General features: G+C 38.3%; 1 pseudogene; it reads left to right on the top strand.

Moving 5' to 3' along the window:
* Positions 1-5,243: 5,243 nt before the first annotated feature.
* On the top strand, positions 5,244-8,057 carry LOC125168019 (scm-like with four MBT domains protein 1; annotated as a pseudogene).
* Positions 8,058-17,188: the final 9,131 nt, after the last annotated feature.

The following is a 17,188-nucleotide window of genomic DNA, read 5'->3' on the forward strand; positions in this document are numbered from 1 at the left end:
TCTACCCCACTGCTATAAAGCCACTGCTATAGAATACTAAAACAGTTCAAATACTGGGGATATCAAATAAAACTTAACATGTACCTGTCTCTGAACCTATCCCCCCTTTTTATTTTGGCCCTTTGAGATCTACCAACCCTTTTTTCCTTAATTTTCACACCCGTATTCATTTATTGAGATGAAATTTTTAGAAAAGCATCATTTCTTCCAAAATGGAGACATACTTCTAGAGTTTTTACAGTAGTAATCAAAATAGCCAACCAGTTAAATTAAATGACCCTAGAACACCTTTTATTTGTTTCATCTCTGATAGTACTATAGCTGAGTCTGGGGACACTGATTATTTGACCCTATTGGATAAGTTTCTGCTCTCTTTAGGGGTGAAACTTTTAACTGTTATTTGTAGAATCTACAGTGCACCTCCCACAAAGATTCAAATAGATCTTTCAAAACTTCTCTCCAGAATTAATCAATACCCTATAAAGAATACTTTCAAGGCATCAAACACATAACAGAAAATTACAAGGCTCAAGGCCTCATTATCCTCTGCACTAGTCCCTGTAATACCTGTATTTTACCTGTGAGAAAACCCAATTGCTGAAAATGGAAATCTTTCCAGGACCTTTGAGCAATAAATAACATTTATTATAATTGGCACCCTCTTGTTCCTAATACCCGTCAGATACTGACATCCATTCCCACTGAAAGCAACTTTTTTACTATAATTGATCTATGCAGTGCCTTTTTCAGTTTTACATTTGATAATCATAGACAATATCTTTTTGCTTTTGGTTGGTAAGAACAGAAATACATTGTGGACAGTAATGCCCCAGGGTATCACCGAGATTCCTTATTTTTCAGAAATATTAAAAGCTAATTTGAATACTATAAAGCTTTCGGTGGGCTCCACTTTGTTCAATACATGGATTGTTTGCTTTTCTGCTTCTTTTCTCAAACCTCTTCACAGGAAGATAATATCCACCTGTTACAACCTTGTTCCTTTAAGGCCCTACAGGAACTTAAAATCTCCAAAGAAAAAATTGCAGTTTGCTTCAACTCAGGTTCAGTAATTAGGGTATCTGATCTCAGAATAAACAAACAAACAAACAAACAAACAAACAAAAAACATATTTAGATCCAGAACAAGATCCCTCACAAAGGCTTACTGTTGACAGATCACCTTTTGACTTTCTAAGAAATCTACATGAAATCCTATAATCTATGGTGATTTTTCATGGAATGATGATGATTCTTATTTAAAGGATGAAAATGGTAAGTATTACATTGGGCAAGCAATTGCAATTGTTTATTAAGTCATCAAAGCATCATTTTATATATGTGGCTGATTTGGCAGGGCAAGCTGAGTCATAAACCCTTAATTGAAACTTAGGTACTTGTATCTTAGCCATGAATAACACCACAAAAATTTATACCAATAGTCTGTATGCATTTGGGATAGCTCATAAATTCATAATGTTGTGAAAACAATGCAGTTTCCTTACTCAGATGAAAATAAAATTAAAAGTCTTCGGTGTCCAAAATGCATTAGATGGCATGCATTTGCTGACAGGTCTCATTATTATTAAGTTTCCTGGGCATTCCAGACTCAACTCTCTGGAGGCTGAAGGGAACCATCTCACTGATATTTCTGCCAAAACCACTGCTATCAAGAAAACCAGTAGCCAAACTATAACTTAACTAATGTGAGTTCACTCTTTGGTGAATTACAGATAGAGACTACATCAAGTGGAGTTGTCACACAAAGGAAACTTTATTTGCAGCAAATAAGGAAATCATGCAACTTCCAAAGCTGTGATGCCTCAAGCAGGGTTGAGTGAGTTTCTTTTATTTAGGGTTAGGATAAATATTCAGAAAGGGGAGTTTTATCATCATATGTCGTGGTGGGCACAAAGTTGTACATATATATCAAGGAAACATGTCTATACATACATTACATGTTATATTACTGAGGTTTGTGCTCTTCTCTGGACAGAGATTTTGACATTTTAATGAGGTAGAGGTTAACTGTTGGTCACTTCATGGTCCATCTGTACAGGCATGAATTGTTCAAGTTCAAATTGGCCTAGGCTGGTTGGAGTTCTTCCTGTTGTTTACCGCTAAAAGATAAGGCCAAACACTCCTGTGAAGAAGAAGAGGGTTCAGTGGAGGTCTTTCTGGTAACAAAATCCCTCCCATGGTTTTATTTTGCTCCTCATTAGTGAGGGGCATCAGGTGAAAGTCGTCTGTAGCTACTTCCTGCTGAACATGGATATAGTCATAGGATTGATAGAAGAGCAGAATTTTTTTCTCAGCTAGTTTTAGGTATGTTTGTGGGTCACCAAGTTTAACCCCAAGGTGTTCATACCCTTTTTCTACTACCATCTGTAATTTTATGGCCTCTATGCAGTATGCACAAATTGTACCATACACTTTAAGTATGCAAGGTCCAAATAGTAAAAAAAGTAGTAGGATTAATAGTGACCCCAGAAAGGAAAGAAACCATGTAATACTGGATAGTGCTGTTTTATAGCCTGCAGAACCTCACCAGGGAATTATCTCTTTTGGTTAAAAGTATGTAGCCAAGTTTCCTTGTCCAGAATATTTTTATATATTTATCTATACTTTACTTGAAGTATTAATATAGGTATAGCATGAGGTGTGTATATATATATATATATATATATATATATATATTTTAAATATCTATATAATATAGTTATAATGTTATATAGTTTATAATATATAGTATATAATATATTATATATAAATATATAATGATAAATTATATATATTATATAAATATATATATAATTATAATATAATATAATTTCCCTCTTCCATATGCTAATAAGTAGTCTAGGGTCAGTCTATTGTCTAACACTGGATTCTAAGGAATCCAGAGAAATGTTTAAGTATTTGAGGGTGTTGCCTATATTTTTATCTAATGTCCCTAGTGTATTAGATTCCTTAGAGTAACTTTATGATATATGAAACTTCCCCAAATCGTGGCTAATCCCAAAGCCAATCCAATGCCAGCCTGGATCAGTCCTAGGGCTTTTTTTCCCATTGAAAAGATTAGTATGATTGCATATGGTAATTCTCCTGGGACTCATTAGACCCAAAGTACATTGTCCAAGAAACTGGACATTATCAATGCACACATGAACAAAAATTGTGAACATAAAATTTCCAGCTGGAGAACAGCCCATTTGAAGCTAATGATTGGGTGATCCACAAATGAATAATATACCCTTGATTGTGTGCAGAATCTGCAGGACTGGGTTGAGTCAAGCCAGTTAAACAACTTGAGGCCCCAGATTGGGCTGCCTCTGCATATAGAAGACAAAGGTCCATTCCATGTGACTGCATGATTTATTTGATCCCAGGTCATCACTGTTAAATGCCTTGGGTGGTAAATAGAGAAGTTCCCCAAATCCTGTAGGTTTGGCCAATCCTGTCCATGCCCTACACTGATCTTTCTGCAGTTGTACTATTATATTCCTTTTCTGAATACCAGCGAGTCTCATTTGAAAATTAATTATCATAAACATTAAAAGGAACTATAGAAAATAGACCTTCTTGACTACCATTACCTGTATCAGAAGTGCATTTATAACATGGTTTTTGCATTGAGATGCAATTTAAGAATGATATTCTCTTCCACTCCATTTGGTATCATTGATAATAGAAGCAAGATTTACATGTTGAATTTCTCTGTGGCTATGGAAGGGGGAGTTTCAAATGATTTAGGGGAATGCATAACACATTTTATGTCAAGATCATTTATACAGGATGAAATACAGACCTTCCAATTTTGGTTTGTAAATCCAACAGTTCTTTAGGTAGTTTCCCTTTGCTGTGATCTTACTTATATTTACTAGGGAACTTACCTCCCAAGGATGCTCCAGTGTATTTATAGTTTTTGACATCTTTAGGATAATAGTGACAAGAACCAACATGAGGAAGATATTTGTTTTACTTTTTATTTATTTTTTTCTTTTTTTTAATTTAAATTCAAGTTAGTTGAAACCAATACTGTAATATTGGTTTCAGGAGTAGAATTTAGTCATTCATTACTTAGATATAACATCTAGTGCTCACCCTAACAAGTGCCCTCCTTAATTTCCATCACCCATTTAGTTGATACCCCCACCCATCTCCCTTCCAGAAACACGCAGTTTGTTCTGTTTATTTAAGAGTCTCTTATGGATTACCTCCCTCTCTGTTTTTATCTTATTTTCCTTTCCTTTCCCCTATGTTCATCCTTTTTTTTGTTTCTTAAATTCCACATATGAGTGAAATCATATATTTGTATTTCTCTGACTGACTTATTTAGCTTAGCATAATATACTCTAGTTCCATCCACATTGTTGCAGATAGTAAGATTTTATTCTTTTTGATAACCTAGTAATATTCCATTATGTATATATACACACATACATACACATATATATCTGTATCTTTATCATCTATCTATATCTATCTATGTCTATATCATCTATTTATATATCTTTCCTTGATTTGGTTACTATTGATAGCACTGCTATAAACATTGGGGTGTATGTGCCCCTTTGAATCAGCATATTTGTATTCTTTGGATAAATACCTAGTAGTGTAATTGTTGGGTCATTATTTTTAATTTTTTGAGGTACCTCCATACTGATTTCCAGAGTGGCTGCACCAGTTTGCATTCCCAACAACAGTGCAAAACTGTTCTCCTTTCTCTGCATCTTCACCAACACCTGTTGTTTCCTGACTTGTTAATTTTAGGCATTCTGACAGGTGTGAGGTTGTATCTCATTGTGGTTTTGATTTTGTATTTCCCTGATAGTGGGTGTTTGTTTTAAAATCAGAGCAGAGAGAGCAGGAAGAGCTGCCAGCCAGCCACCAGTCCCATAGAGCTCAGCATGAAGGAGGGCGGGAGCTAGGGAAAGAGGGCAGCAGGAGTAGAAGTGCCAGGTCAGGGAAAGGAAGAAATAAAAGGAGCACTGGAGGAGGAAAAGCCAGTGATTGAGTGAGGGTGCCCATGAAAATTCCTGGTAAGTGCTTTAATGACATTGTGATTATTTAGGAGAATGCCCTTCTTCCTGGGGGACAACAACTGAAGAGTTTAGAGCATTTTCATTTGGACCCATGAATGCCCAATGAACAGATACTTGACACCTACATGTAAACTTCAGATCTTAGCACAACCATAAGGCTTGTCCTTTGTGTGAGGAGGAGATAGCTCATGTTCTGTGGAAATGAGCCAGTAGCAACAACTTGATGCAGTTGCTGGATCTGGTTTGGAAGAAGTGGAATTGAGCTAGGAATATTACCTAGAAGAGACAGAGTCCACTGTAATTCCCCATGGATCTTTTAAACATGTGGACACACATTTGCAAAATAGGTTTGATCCTGGGATAAGACTGGAGGTGGCTGTGAAAACAGACCTGGAAACCAACTGGGCTGGTCACCACCATCATTACCACCTGTGAGCAGTTGCTCCTCCTCCCCTGCAATACCTATGGTGATGGCCAGAGGGCAGACTTCTGGTGTGACATCAAGAAGGCTGACTTCTACCTGGTTGAAAGGAGTGAGCAGAATAAGAAGACCATTGAGGGGAGTATAGGTGGCTCAATCGGTTAAGCATCTGACTCTTGGTTTCAGCTCAGGTCATGATCTCATGGTTTGTGAGTTGGAGCCCTGCATCGGGCACTGTGCTGTCATGCAGAGTCTGCCTGAGATTCTCTCTCTCCTTCTCTCTCTGCCCCTCCTCCTCTCTCTCTCTGTCTCAAAATAAATAAACTTTAAAAAAAGACCATTGAAACTCCAGAAGACATCAGAGATAGTGTCTGATTGGGATGAGTTTCTGCGGCAGACCCTGAGGAGAGGTTTCAGTCCCCCTGGTGCACTGGTAGAGGGCATCTATAATGGAAGGAATCCTTTAGATCTCATTGATCCTGGCTCTAGGTTAGAATGTTAAGCTTTCCAAGACTCACTGATTACTTGATTTTTACTGAAGCTGCATTAGAAAGAACTTGAAAGTTCTGATAATTTTGAGAATTTGGTTGTATTACTTGGATCCATTTCTTCATCAGGTAGGTTGGGCTGCTCGGTAAGGATATGAGCTTTAGCCCCCACTAGCCATCTGACATCTGAAGCCAAATGACAAGAGATTTTGCCAAAGTGAAAGATGAGGAGGAAGAGCAATTGCCATCATACTTATTTAGGGACAAGTGATTAGCACTCATTTATTCTCTGTAAATATGAAATGGGAAGCTGTGGACCCCTGGTCACCTTGTGGGATCTCTCCTACTACAGTAGTAAAGCTTTCTTATGAGAAGTACTTCTTGGTGGAAATGGATGATTTGAAATCAGAAAATCATTCAAGGTGATCTTTTGTATGCCATGCCCACAGTCCTGGTATTTTCCCCATGCAATGGAGTCTGAAAAATGCTTTACACCTCAGCCACCCTCCTGGATACCCTGGCCAAGAATTTGATTGGACCAAATACCTCAAACAGTGTGGTGCTGAAACTACTCCCCAGAGGTGCCTTTTTCCGCTAATTTCTGAGCATGAATTTAAAGAGAATATGAAGCTTGAGACAGTGAACACTCTTATCCCTGAAGAAGTGTGTGTTGCCACCATTACTGAAGTGAGAGGCTCCTACCGGTGGCTCCAGGTGGGTTCTAAGGAGCTCATACATGAATGTACTATAATTGTAGAATCCATGGATGTATTTCCTTTGGGCTGGTGTGAAACCAATGCCCATGTCCTCAGTGCCCCTAACAGAACACAAGTACACAAGTGGAGGAAATTTTTCTGGTTCAATCAGAAAAACAAATGCCATCCTCCAGCACTATCAATGAGAACCTGATGAATTAAGAGCAGAACTCCCCAGATGATTAATGGAAAATGACACTTTACAAGGATATACTTCAACCACCGTTGCTTCTCAGGGCTATATCTTAACTAAGAATCCATGAGCTGCCTCAATTTGTAGGACATGGTAACTATATTCTGGTCCTCAGAGAGGTACTCACTTTACTTATCAATGCAGCCTATAAACCCAGTCTTGTCCTTCAAGAGTTGCAGCTGAATAAATATTCTGTGTGGCATGGATGTAGGGAGGTCCTAAAAGTCAAATACAAAGGAAAGAGTTACTGGGCTACTGCTGAGGTAGTGAAGATAGTGGGTTTGGTGCCTGAGTTCTGCTGTCAAACCTACATCAGACTGGAGATCTGTCCTCATCTCCCCATCCCTTGGGTGGTTCTTACCAAGTATTCTTAGAACTGCTCTGTGCTTACAAAGACCAGTATACACACTGTATGGGAAGAAGAAAAATAAAAGAATTGGGAGGCCACCTGGTGAGCATAGTAAGTTATCATGTGCCCTGAAAAAAAAAAAAAAACAGTAAGAGGAGGAAGAGGCAGAAAAATATTTTGACGCATAGAAGAAATACTCCTCTGCATCTGTTGATAACGCCTCAGGAGGCTTGCCCCAGGGAAGTGGGAGTGAAAATGAGGATGACCCAGGTGTAAAGGAGGAGGATTTCCTAAGTGAAGGCAATATATCTGAGCAATAGGACGAGCTATAGGAAGAGTCAGAAGTGTCAGGAAAAAAAAAATCATGTTACTCTTCTCCCATCCAAAACGAGATATATGCATTGGGGCATCCAGATAGACAAGAAAAAAAGAGCTTCACACTTTTTCATTTTCTGATGATGAGAATAAACCTCCTTCACCAAAGGATTGAAGCTGCTGAAAGGCTTCACCTGGACAGTAACCTCCGAAGTGGCAAGTGACAGATATTGTTGTGTTCATCATATACATTGATCATGCTCCATTAACAAGAATATTTCTAGACCAGGAAATTGATGGGCAGGCCCTGTTGCTCCTTACCCTCCCAAGAGTGTGTGGGCTTAAAATTGGGCCCTGAAATCGAACTCTGCCATCACATAGAGAGGATCAAATTTGCTTTTTATGAACAGTTTGCCAACTTAGAAGGACAACTGAAGTGGGCTGTGTCTTTGAAGCACAAATGTAGCAAATCCTCCTCCCCACCCTACAAGTGAAGCTGAAACAGTCCTGGGGGCTTTGGCCCTGCAGAGTTGGCTTGGTATCTGCACCTTCAGGGAAAGAGGGCCCACACTGAGGAAGCAAATCCTGCATAGAAGTGGCTATCCTGCCAGGGTAAATGTGGGCATCTCTTGGTCAGAGGGTTACAATTTCAAAGAAGATAAAGGTTGTGAAGAAAAGATTCATGTAAAAAGAATAAGAATTTCCAGAGGTGTAGCATGGAAATGAAGAAAAATTTAGTCTGCTGGGAAGCACCTTTATTGTTGTTTTCTTTTTGCTTGGTTCCTTCCCATTGTAGACTAAAACTTGTTCTCTGCTTTCTCTTTCTTGGAAACAGTCAACATAGCTTTAAGTTAGCAGTGATTTGGGACTGTGCCTAAGGCACATCAGTGATTCATTGTCATTGTGTTTTTAAGCTCTTTAAAATTAAAACACTTCATTTTTGGATGATTATGTGGCTCTAGGGTTTTGAATTGTATAGTCACACTTTGTTCCATTTTAAAATATATTCATAAGGAAAAAATAAAATAAGATCCAAGCAGGGGAGACGAGAACATTAAATAATTTGTCATGTATTAACAATAAGCTGTAACATTTATTATCAAATAGTCTCAGAGACAATGATTTAATCTTTTGTTTTTAATTTCCATTTTCTTTTATTTAATTTACATCCAAGTTAGTTAGCATATAGCACAACAATTATTTCAGGGGTAGATTCCTTAATTCCCTTACCCATTTAAAGCATTCCCCCTCCCACAACCCCTCCAGTAACCCTCTGTTTGTGCTCCATATTAAGGAGTATCTTATGTTTTGTCCCCATCCCTGTTGTTATGTTATTTTTGCTTCCTTTCCCTTATGTTCATCTGTTTTGTATCTTAAAGTCTTCATATGAGTGAAGTCATATGATATTTGTCTTTTTCTGACTGACTAATTTCGCTTAGCATAATACCCTCTAGTTCCATCCACCTAGTTGCAAATGGCAAGATTTCATTCTTTTTGATTGCTAGTAATACTCCACTGTGTGTGTGTGTGTGTGTGTGTGTGTGTGTAAACACACCACATCTTCTTTATCCATTCATCCATCAATGGACATTTGGGCTCTTTCCATACTTTGGCTGCTGTTGATAGTGCTGCTATAAACATGGGGGTGCATGTGTCCTTTCAAAACAGCACACCTGTATCTCTTGGATAAATACCTAGTAGTGCAATTGCTGGGTCGTAGGGTAGTTCTATTTTTAGTTTTTTGAAAAAGCTCCATACTGTTTTCCAGAGTGGCTACACCAGCTTGCATCCCCACCAACAATGCAAAAAAGATCCTCTTTCTCAGCATCCTTGCCAACACCTGTTGTTGCCTGAGTTGTTAATGTTAGCCATTCTGACAGGTGTGAGGTGGTATCTCATTGTGGGTTTGATTTGTATTTCTCTGATGATAAGTGATATTGAGCATTTTGTCATGTGTCGGTTGGCCATCTGGATGTCTTCTTTGGAGAAATGTCTATTGATGTCTTTTGCCCATTTCTTCACTGGATTATTTGTTTTTTGGGTGTTGAGTTTGATAAATTCTTTATAGATTTTGGATACTAATCCTTTATCTGATATGTCATTTGCAAATATCTTCTCCCATTCTGTTGGTTGCCTTTTAGTTTTGCTGAATGTTTCCTTTACTGTGCAGAAGCTTTTTATTTTTGGTGAGGTCCCAATAGTTAATTTTTGCTTTTGTTTCCCTTGCCTCTGGAGACGTGTTAAGACGTTGCTGCAGGCAAGATCAGAGAAGTTTTTGCCTGCTTTCTCCTTGAGGATTTTGATGGCTTCCTGCCTTACATTGAGGTCTTTCATCCATTTTGAGTTTATTTTTGTGTATGTTGTAAGAAAGTGGTCCAGGTTCATTCTTCTGCATGTTGCTGTCGAGTTTTCCGAGTACCATTTGCTAAAGAGACAGTCTTTATTTCACCGAATATTCTTTGTTGCTTTGTCAAAGGTCAGTTGGCCATACGTCGGTGGGCCTGGAATCAAACAATAAGACTGAGTAAACAAGAAGAGTGGAACTAGTAACAGATAGAAATTACTGTGGTATAGGGTCACCCGGGTGGCTCAGTTGGTTGAGCATCCGACTTCAGCCCAGGTCATGATCTCACAGTTCATAAGTTCGAGCCCCGTGTCGGGCTCTGTGCTGACAGCTCAGAGCCTGGATCCTACTTCAGATTCTGTGTCTCCCTCTCTCTCTGCCCTATCCCCATTCATGCTCTGTCTCTCTCTGTCTTAAATTTTTTTTCAACGTTTATTTATTTTTGGGACAGAGAGAGACAGAGCATGAACGGGGGAGGGGCAGAGAGAGAGGGAGACACAGAATCGGAAACAGGCTCCAGGCTCTGAGCCATCAGCCCAGAGCCTGACGCGGGGCTCGAACTCACGGACCGCGAGATCGTGACCTGGCTGAAGTCGGACGCTTAACCGACTGCACCACCTACGCGCCCCTGTCTCTCTCTGTCTTAAATAAAACATTAAAAAAATTTTTTTAAATAAAAAAAGAGAAATTACTGTGGTATAAACCTGAACACCCATAGCCATTGAGGCTCTGCTCACCTTGTGATTGTCTTCTTAATACAAGTTTTAGGTCAGTGACTGGCTCACAAGGTTGTTTATCGTCATGTAGTTGCTGGTAGCATGTACTGCTGGGTCTTGGTGTAGATGCCTTTTTATTCTATTATGATGGATCCGAGTTACAACTTCCTTTAATTTCATTTCATTTTATTTTATTTTACTGTAAAGTTTTTATTTTAATTCCAGTTAGCTAATGTACAGTATTATATAAGTTTCAGGTGTGCAATATAGCCATTCAACACTTCTATACATCACTCGGTACTCATCATGACAAGTGTGCTTCTTAATCCCCATCGCTTATTTCACCCATTTCCCCACCCACCTCCTCTTTGTAACCATGAGTTTTTTCTTCATAGTTAGAGTCTGTTTCTAGGTTTCTCTCTCTCTCTCTGTCTCTCTGTCTCTCTCTTGCTTGTTTGTTTTGTTTCTTAAATTCCACATATGAGCAAAATCATGAGTAAAATCATATGGTATTTGTCTTTCTCTGACTGACTTGGTTCACCTAGCATTATACTCACTAGCTCCATCCATGTCAAATGGAGGTTACAGTCTTCCTGAAGACTTCAGTCTGCAATGGCACAATTTCATTATTTTTATGGCTGAATTATATATATACAGGGCCTTGTGCATATAGGTGGATGGTTGTTGTCCTGGAGTGACCCACTTTTCCAAATTTTGAGGTATACCCAGTCCCCAGGTATATATGGGTGAAATTTAGTTTTAGTGGGTGGAGGGAAGAAAAGTTTTCCATTCTTGTTGATTACATTCACCATCTTTCATAGCTAATTATATGCTTAATGGCTAGCTAAACCTCCATGTCTGGGTGAGGAGGAGTCAAGATATTTTGTAAAGGGCCTCCCACTTGTCATTTTGAATAGACCAAGCTTTAGTTTGTGCTTTGAGGCAGCTCTCCTTCTGGTAAGAACCACTTGTAGTAACTTTAACCAATTTTTCTGTGTTTCCTGGCATAGCTTTGGCAGGGTCTTTTTCAGAGTTATGTTAGCCTGTTCTGTCTTCCTGGAAGACTTAGGTCTCCAGGTAGACTCTAACCTCAATTTGATATTTAAGGCTTTTCTTACCTCAGAAATGATTTGTTTTAATTTTTATGTATTTATTTTTTAAATTATAGTATAATTAACATACAGCGTTATATTAGTTTCATGTGTACAATATAATGATTCAATAATTCTATACATTATTCAGTACTCTAGAAAGTAAAATACTAAGTGAAATAAAAGAAAGAAAATTACCCTATGATTTCACTCATATGTGGAATTTAAGAAACAAAACAAATTTTTAAAAAGACCAAAATACTAAGTAATTTTTGAAGGTCAATTGCCAAGGTCATTCAAAATTAAGGATTATTATTATTATTATTATTTTATTAAGGCTTTTGTTACTTTATTAGCTCTTTCTATCCTTTAAGCAAAGGCCTCAGACCATGAAGTGAATGTATCCACAAACACAAAAAGCACTGGCATTACAGTAAAGTCTGTTCACAGATACTCCCCTGGCATTATCCCCCAGATCTGTATTGCTATAGCTAGAGGGGGTAACAAAGGTCTGGATCATACATTATATATCTGGCATTAGGCACATTGGTTTGTTATTTTCTCAGTAAGTTCCTTCATTCCCGGGGTGCTCATAATCTTTATTAATCACAAGTATAGAGCTTCCCTATCATAAAAGGCTGGGTCATGTATACTCTTAAGGAGTCCCTAAGGAGTCTGATTAGGTACCCAGATTCTCATATTGTCATTTGTCATTCATTCTCTGATTATTTGAGATAATTGATAGCCTAATTTGATACCTTCTTTTATCTCATTCTAGGAATATGCTTGAGTGAGCATATATAGTGGTAGGGAGGGAATTAATGGCATTTGTAAAATCTTCCCAGAGTTGGTGGGCTTATCTGAAGCCACATCAGCCATATTATTTTCCTTTATTACTTCTGAATGTCCTTTTTGATGACCTCTGCAACGAACGATTGACAATTATTTAGGCTTAGATACTGCTTCTAGAAGCCTGTGGATTTCCTTGCCATATTTAATTTCTTTATTTTTACTATTTAACAGTTTTCTTTCCCTCCATATGGCTTCACAGGAATGTATTACAGAGAAGACATATTTAGAATGAGTGTAAATAGTTAACATCTTGTTTTTCTCCAGTTCTAGTGCTCTGGGTAGAGTAATTATTTCTCTGTTTTGTGCTGAGGTGCCTGGGACCAGTATCTTAGACTCTACAAGAGTATTTAGGAGAACTACTGCATATCCTTCCTTCCTTAGTCTGTTTTCCATAAAACTGCTAACATCTACAAATAATATTTCCACTGCACTGGACAGAGGCTCACTCTGGAAACCTTTGTGACTAGAGTAAACTTGATCAACTACTTATGGAAAATCCTGGGTATCTCAGTGATAAAGGTTGGAGTGGCTGGATTTAAGGTGTGACATGGCTTTAGCTTTATTTGGGGTTTATTTATCATCATGGCCTGATATTTTAGTATTCTATTTGGAGACAGCCACAGACATCCCTTGATTTCTAGTAAACTAGAAGCCTGGTGTGGGGTCCAAACTATCATAAGCTGGTCTGTAGTTAGTTCTCCTTCTTTTTTTAAGTTTATTTATTTATTTTTAGGGTGGAGGGGCAGAGACAGAGAATCCGAATCACGTTTCGTGCTGTTAGCACAGAGCCCCACAAAGCCTCTATCTCAGTAACCCCGAGATCATGACCTGAACGAAGATCAAGATTTGGACTCAGAGGAGTTGAGATGGCAGAGCAGTATGGAAACTCTGATCTTGTCTTATCCCTGAAACACAACTAGATTAGCACCAAACAATTTTGAACACCTAGGAAATTGATCAGAGGATCAATGCAACAGTCTGCATAACTTGAGCCACAGAACTTGACAGGTACATGGTGTACAGAGGTGAATTGGGGGTAGAGGCTGCAGAGGGTAAGAATCCTAGAGAGGAGAGAGTACAGAGAGTAAGAGAAAGGGAGAGAGTGTGGCACAATGGGATTGTGTAAGAAAAGTATTCCCCACAAAAGAGCTGAAAATAAATAGAAAGAAAGAGTGAAAACACTCACAGGGGGCTGAACAAAATATGTTCTGCTAAGCCACTGACAGGAAGGAAAGAGCGGGTTTCAATGACGTAAGGATTCTATAAAGAGTGGAGTGCAGAGTGTGAAGTTTTGGAGTTCAATGCCTGGCGATTCTTTGGTGAGGAAGCAGGGAGAATCCCTGGGAGCAGGCAGTATGTTCTGAGGGGTCTGTGTAACACACAGGGAGAAGTGATTCTCCTGTTTGGAGTGCATTTGGTATAGGCCATATGGCCTCACCATAAGCAAAGGTCCCAGCAGACACCAGAGAGCAACCACATTTGCTGCTGTTGGGACAAAGACACCAGAGTGCAGCAAAACCTGGTGCCAGCTGTGTGTTGTGATTTGCCATAATCTCTGAACCTCAGCAACTGCACAATCACATGAATGTTTTCTGGGGCAAGTGGCACCAGGCCATTGCTCAGTCAGATCCTCCCTTAGACAGCATGGGTCCAAACAAGTGTGAGGCTTTGAAACACAAATTCATCTGAGATAAAACCCTGGAGGGAGGTGCTGCCTGGCAGGGGACAGCTTGGACACAGACATTGTAGCAGCAGGGAGTGAGCACAGGCCTGAGACAAAAGAGAGGAACTTGAGTCCAAGTCAGTGAGAGTGTGAAGTTCCTGCACCAGAGACTGGGGAGCTGGGTGAAGCTATCTTTACCTCTCCTGCATGTGGGCATGTGTGCACACACGTGTCCATACACATGGTTCCATCCCAGTAAGATAAGCAGTGCCACCTAGTGGAGAACAGAGCCATTACATGAAGCCCCGCCCAACTGTGCCCTCCAAGCACATCCCCCAGGAGACTAGTACAAATCCCTCCACCCGCAGTGTGTATGGACTATAGAGTCCTTCATACTTTCAGTCCTAGGGGAAATTGGATGTAATTTCATCCAAGATTCATTCTGCTTGCAGGATATTTTATTTGTTAATTTTCTTTGTTTCTGTTTTTGCTTATTTTTTTCTTCTTTCTTTCTCTTTATTGGATACAGAAAGAGAAAAAAATATTTTATTTGTTACTTTACTTTTTATTGTTTAAATGTTTTATTCTATTTCATTTTGGTTATATATATATATATATATATATATACATATATATATGTATATATATGTATATATATATATATAGTAATGTTTATTTATTTTTGAGAAAGAGAGAGGGACAGAGCATGAGTGGGGGAGGGGCAGAGAGAGAGGGAGACACAGAATCCGAAGCAGGCTGCAGGCCTTGAGCTGCCAGCACAGAGCCCAATGTGGGGCTTGAACTCATGAACTGTGAGATCATGACCTGAGCCAAAGTCAGACACTTAACTGACTGAGCTACTCAGGCTCCCCTATATAATATTTTTCTAACTAAAAAAATTTTCTTACCTATTTTTTCTTTTCTTTCCCTTTTCTCTCCATTAAGCTTTTTCAACAAGCAGAATGAAACACATCTAGGATCTATCTTCATTTATTTAATTTTTTGGTTTGTTTTTTAATTTTTTAATTTAATTTTTTTAAGTTTATTATTTTTTCTTTCTCCAAAATGAAAAAAAAAATGAAATTCACACCAAAAGAAAAACAGGAAGAAATGATGGCCCAAGACTTAATAAACACAGATATAAGATGTCTGAAATAGAATTTAAAACCATGACTATGAGAATACTAGCTGGGGTTGAAAAACACATAGAAAACAGCAAAGAATCCCTTTCTGTGGAGATAAAAGAACTAAAATCTAGTCAGGCCAAAAATAAAAATGTTATAACTGAGATGCAATCTTGAATAAATGCCACAACGGCAAGGATGGATGAAGCAGAGTAACGAATCAGCGATGTAGAAGATAAAATTATGGAAAATAATGAAGCAGGAAAAAAGAGGGAAACAAAGGCAAAAGATCATGATACAAGACTTAGATTACTCAGTGACATTAACAAGTAATAACATCTGAATCATAGGACTCCCAGAAGATTAAGAGAGAAAAGGGGTCAGAAGATTTATGTGAACAAATTATACTGGAAAACTTTCCTTATCTGTGGAATGATACAGACATCAAAATCCAAGAAGCACAGAGAACTCCCAGTAGATTAAACAAACACTGATCATCACCAAGGTGTATCGAAGTCAAATTCACAAAACACACAGGCAAGGAAAGAATTATGGAAACAGCAAGGGAAAAAAGTCCTTAACCTATAAGCAAAGACAGACCAAATCTGCATCAGAACTATCCACAGAAACGTGGCAGACCAGAAAGTAATGACAGGATATATTCAAAGTGCCGAACTGGAAAAATAGTGCAGCCAATAATTCTTTATCCACAAGGCTGCCATTCAAAATAGAGGGAGAGATAAAGACTTTCCCAGAGAAACAAAAACTGAAGGAATTTGTGATCACTAAACCAGCCCTGCAATAAATTTTAAGGATGGGTCTTTGAGTGGAGAAAAGACAAAACAAAACAAAAAAGACCAAAAACAAAAGACTAGAAAGGACCAGAGAAAATCACCAGAAATACCAGCTCTACAGGCAACACAATGGAACTAAATTCATATCTTTCAGTACTCACTCTAAATGGACTAAATGCTCCAATAAAAAGACATAATGTATCAGAATGACTTAGAAAACAAGATGCATGTACATGCTGCTTACAAGAGACTCATTTTAGACCTAAAGACAACTGCAGATTGAAAGTAAGCAGATGGAGAACGATCTATCATGCTAATGATCATTAAAGGAAAGCTGGATTAGCCATACTTATATCAGACAAACTAGATTTTAAAATAAAGACTGTAACAAGAGATGAAGAATGGCATTACATCATAATTAAGGGTTCTACCTACCAAGAAGAAATGACAACTGTAAATACTTATCTGCCCAACGTGGAAGCACCCAAATATATAAAGCAATTAACCACAAACATAAAGAGATTCATTGATAATAATACCATAATAGTAGGGGACTTCAACACATCACTTACAACAATGAATAGATCATGGAAGCAGAAAAATCAACAAGAAAACAATGGCTTTGGATGACACACTGGACTGGATGTATTTAACAGATAGAGTCAAACATTTCATCATAAAGCAGCTGAATATATATTCTTCTCCAACGCACATGGAACATTCTCCAGAAAAGATCACATACTGGGTCACAAATCAGTCCTCAACAAGTACAAAAAGATAGAGATCATACATTCCATATTTTCAGACCACAACACTATGAAACTCAAAATTAACCACAAGAAAAAATTGGAAAGACCATAAATTCTTGGAGATTAAAGAACATTCCATTGAAGAATGAAGGTATTAACCAAGAAATTAAAGAGGAAATGTAAAAGTACATGGAAAAAAATGAAAATGAAAACGTGAGAGCCCAAAACCTCTGGGATGCAGCAAAGGCAGTCCTAAGAGGGAAGTATATATCAATCCAGCCTTCCTAAAGAA

Source organism: Prionailurus viverrinus, chromosome B3, assembly GCF_022837055.1.
Source record: "Prionailurus viverrinus isolate Anna chromosome B3, UM_Priviv_1.0, whole genome shotgun sequence".
Lineage (NCBI taxonomy): Eukaryota > Metazoa > Chordata > Mammalia > Carnivora > Felidae > Prionailurus > Prionailurus viverrinus.